This window comes from Arachis ipaensis, chromosome B02, assembly GCF_000816755.2.
Source record: "Arachis ipaensis cultivar K30076 chromosome B02, Araip1.1, whole genome shotgun sequence".
Lineage (NCBI taxonomy): Eukaryota > Viridiplantae > Streptophyta > Magnoliopsida > Fabales > Fabaceae > Arachis > Arachis ipaensis.
This window is the reverse complement of record NC_029786.2, coordinates 6,265,690-6,270,762: the sequence shown is the minus strand read 5'-3', so window position 1 is coordinate 6,270,762 and position 5,073 is coordinate 6,265,690.

Here is a 5,073-nt window from a genome sequence, read left to right as displayed (position 1 = left end):
ATTTTATTTTTTTGTGCTTTTGCTTTGATTCTGTTTTACATTTTCTATTAAGTTATTTTGTTGTGTTTTATGATTTTATTATTGACTTTTTTTTTAAATATCCGAATTAAACCGCACTGCGAACATCTCTATTGTGAACCACAATATCAGGATATAATTTAGCCGGAAACTAAGAATAACTCTTACAGCAAATTTAAAAAACTTTATTGGTGTTCCCCTCCTCTATGAGAGATGTAACTAGCATCACTTCTAATTTGCTATTAACAAAATGCAAGCCAAGCTCTCAAGTTCATAGTAGCTAGAATCTCGATTTAATTCTTAAAATTTTTTGATATTACGATTTTAAATGAGTCAATCAATTTTATAAAATTTGTAAAAGGTCTGACGATTTTATAATTTAAATCTTGTTAAAATTTTACGTTTTTACGTACTTAATTTATTTTTTCAATTTCACATAACATCTCGATTTTTTCTACCTTGTGTCAGGTTGGAATAGGAAGACCCTCTCTCTGGCAAAGAGGTGTACCCTTATACAATTGGTCCTTACTACCAACTCAAGTTATTGCATGTAAATCATGAAAATCCCAACAATAGTGTGCAACATGATAGACAATAATTTTTTTTTTTTGCGTTTACCGCTATTTTGCGTAGAAATTTTTTTTTTTTTTATGCTAATTTTTTTTAAGAGTCAATAAAAATTTAATTCTAAATTTTTTGTTCTAAAAGCTACAATCATTTATCTATCATACCTCTTTTGGAAAACCACTTTTTAATATTTGAGCAAATTTTAGATTAGATTTTTCTATGTATAATCACATTTTAAGTATAAAAGAGAGTTTTGTAAGAGATGACGTATCAGATAATATAGTCACACTTTAATTAATTAAGGTATATATGTTGGTGTATAAACGATGAGAAGCAAAGGAATATTTAAAACGAATAATTTGCTTTCTCTTTAAAGTGAAAAAATTGGAATATGATATTGTGAGTTTATGATGTTAATTAATAATACATTGTGTCCCATCCCCATCACCATTGAAGGACGTAGTCTTAAACATGCATTTTGCATAGTCACGTAAGCCAAGCAACATAGCATAAATATATATAGGTCAATAATGCTAAGATTCTCTTTTCATTCTGATAAAAGGGTACCATGCATATATATACCATATCATATAGAGCGGTCCCCTTAGGCTGAAAATGAAATACATACCTTTCGTCTTCTGATTTTGGTCCATTAGCAATACGTATTGGCGCTTTCTAATATAATAACCATGGTAAACATACACCATAATCGAGTTTCAGAAATTTGTATGGGTATCAGAATTGGACCATACCCATGGGTTCAATCAGATTAACTGAAAATTGATTGTGATGAGTAAACTGATAAAAAACTAGAAAAATAGTTATATCATGAAATTATTTTTTTCAAGAGTTTAAACGGATAGGAAGAGACAATATGAATGGTTATATTTTTAATATTCTGTTTCAATTAAAAGTCTCTTTTGAATTTGCTTAATTTTTGCATAGGTATTCTTTTCTTTTCTTTTTTATATGTTGTATGCTATTTTTTCCATTTCTAAAGTTCACTAAGGATCGAATTCTAGATCTTTCGAACATCAAGATACTATGTTATGAAATCACTTCTCCTAAAAATTTAAACTGATAAGTATAAAACAATATGAATAGTTATATTCTAACAGATTAAAATTCTTGTAAACAAGTTGAATTGGTCCTTTTTTTTAATTTATTATATTCGATTCAATTATAATTAAACTTTAGTTCAACCTTTAAACATTTAGCTAATTTGATAACAAGTTTGATTTTCAGCACTTTAAAATTTTGTTATAACACCTAATTTGTAATGATTAACTTGTATATTTAATACATTTTCATATTAAGATTTTTTTTTTAATTTTTATGTTATGTTGATATTCTATCTTTATTTAAAAGAATTTAGGTAATAAAGATAGAATTCTAGTTGTTTGCTTATAAAAATTTTAATATCACATCATAAAATTATATCTTTTAAAAATTTAAATGATCAAGTATTAAAAATACATAAATAATCGATTATATCTAACATCATAATATGATGTAAAAGTCATATATAAGTGTAATTCTTTTCTTACAAAACGTGTATAACTTTAAATATTTATTAATAACATCAAAGCCAAAAATGTTAATGATTACTCTTAGAAAAAAATCCTTAAAAAATTGTAAAAATGCTAACAATGGAAATAGAGTTAAATCTTAAAATAATTTTTTAGAATGATACTCTGTACTAAAATTAATTTTGAGATTTTAATTGCATAAATTATATTTTTGAAATTAACAAAAATGCACCACATTAATTCTTGACTTATTTTCTATTAACATGATGATATGGACCGTTAGTTATATGTGTCACTTCTTAGTTTCACCACGTATAATAATATGATGACAAATTAATCAGTGACATATGACATGCTGACATAGACAGTTGTGTCACGTGTTACAATATTGTTTGACTACGTATGACAATATTATTCGTTCACGTATCATCTGTTATGTCATGATAGTAGATGTATCAAATTATTGGTCCCTAAAACTTGCATTAAGTAACTCATTTTAGTCTTTAATTTGAATGTCGTTTACCAAATTAGTCTCTTCACTAATTTTTTTATTTTTTTATAAATTTAAAATTTTCAATATCTTTAAATGCAATAATTTTAATTATATTTTTTTACATGTTATTTAAATACAAGTGTTTTTGATAAAAAAAAATTAAAATTTTAGTGTTAATCATACAAAATTTTTTTATAGTAATTTAATACTGATAACTACGCGACATTGACTAACTTTCCATGCAATAGAGGAAGAAACTACACACTCACTTTGGATCAAATTATCAACTCAGATGATTAAGTCATCATCTTTTCCAAGCCTATATAAATAGGAAATAAAGTATAGGTAGACAATGAAAATACCAAACAATATGAATAATAATAGATATATCGAATATTCAATTTACTAGGTGTGCGGATAGTTATCCTAATATTAAGATTAAGATGGATAATTTGGGGTGTAGTGTATTTTTACTTTATTGGACCAATTTTAGAGCCCATTGTTCACATTATTTATAAAAATCATTATCTACCTAGCAAAACCCATATAAATATCCAATAAATTTAGGTATTTCCAATAAACCAACTTAAACTCGTGCTCACATAGGTATTGGAGTCCATTACAGGTATCCTCGCTGTCGTGTTGGAGTTGATGTGAAGGAGCTTCAAGCATTCTTATTACCATCGTCGACCTCTTTCGTCTAGTCCATTTACACACAATCGGTTTCAGGTACGTCTCGTAATAATGGTTATATTATTTAACAAAAGAATTATATGATTAATTAAAAAAATAGTTTTAAGTCCAAAAATGGTATATTTCATAGGAATAAAAAAAATACATATTTGTTTAGAGACATGCATATTTTTTTACGAAAAAAGTGTGTTTAATCAAGAATATAATCTTTTTTATAATAATGTACTTATATATTACAAATTTATTAATGTTAAATTATTGTAAAAAAATTGTATAATTAAAACTACAATTTTAAAAATATTTTATAAAAGTACTTGTATTTAAATGACATGTGAAAAAATATAATTGAAATTAGTGTATCCAAAAATTTTGATAATTTTGAATTTACAAAAATAAAATAGAAAAAACTAGTGAAGAGACTAATTTGGTGCACGACATTCAATTTTAGGAAGTCATAAGTCACTTAAAACAAAGTTAAGAACTAATTTCGTGCAGGAGACCACTTTAATAAAGACACTAAAAATGTCTTTTTTTTAAAATGTTTACATGTATCATGTTATTATTAGATATCTTTATTAAACTGGTTAATAATTTATTTTTTAATAAATTAGAACAAAATCGGTTTATTATAGTAACAATAATAAACCCAATTGTCTGCATTATAATTATTAGATCCGATTTGATCCAATCGAATTACACAATATAAATCAAATATCTTTAAATTTTTTGATAAAAAGACAAATATATCTCTAACTTTTTGTTTTGCGAACATTTAAATTCCTAAAAATTAAAAAATACAATTAAATTTCTAAAAAAAATTAGATTTATTGTTATTGTTATAAAAAATCGGTTTTATTCTAATTTATTAAGAAATTAAAAAATAATCAGTTCATTAATACGTCCAATAATAATGCGACACATAAGCATCTTTACAAAAACACGTTTTACGCGTCTTTATGAGAGCATCCCCTTTCGTGCATTTATAATGATAACATAACGGATGATACTTAAACGAATAATATTACAACGACACGTGGGTACAAGCTGGCACCTAAACAAATAGTATTATAATATGTAATACAACCGTCTACATTAATATATCACGGCTCATATTATTACATATGATCAAACTTTAAAGTAATACGTGTTACTAATAAATTACGTCATCAAATTATATTAATAAATTATTAACAAAAAATTGATCAAAAATTAACATAATACATTTTTATCGATCTTAAAAATATAATTAATATAACTAAAATCTAATGAACAATTTTAATCTACGACGTGAATGTCAAACTATTTTGCGTCTTAACTAAATGGAAATGCAAGAATAATAAGAGAGAGGATCGAAGGGTGTGTCTCTTCTTTTCCAATAAAGGAGTCACTTATAGTTCAGAAAGTTCTGACCAGTGTTCCTTTTAGGTACTGTTCATTCAAGTCAATGCTGTGATTTTGCCATGAAACGAATATATATATATTTGGTTCATTTACATGTTTCGTTATTAACATTTAAATCATCATGTTTAACTCTTTAACATTTTAAAATTAACTCAATATTGTTTTGTCATTAAAGATCTGTTAACAAAATTGACGGCGAGATAAAATTGAGACGATTTTAAAATGTTAAGGATTTAAATAGGACGAAAACATTAGGAACAAAAATGATACCCTGAAATAAATTTTAATGTTATTCTTCAATGATATCAATCTTTTACGATACATAGTTCTTCAATTATTTTTTAATCACATCTAAGTAAATTACATTTAATC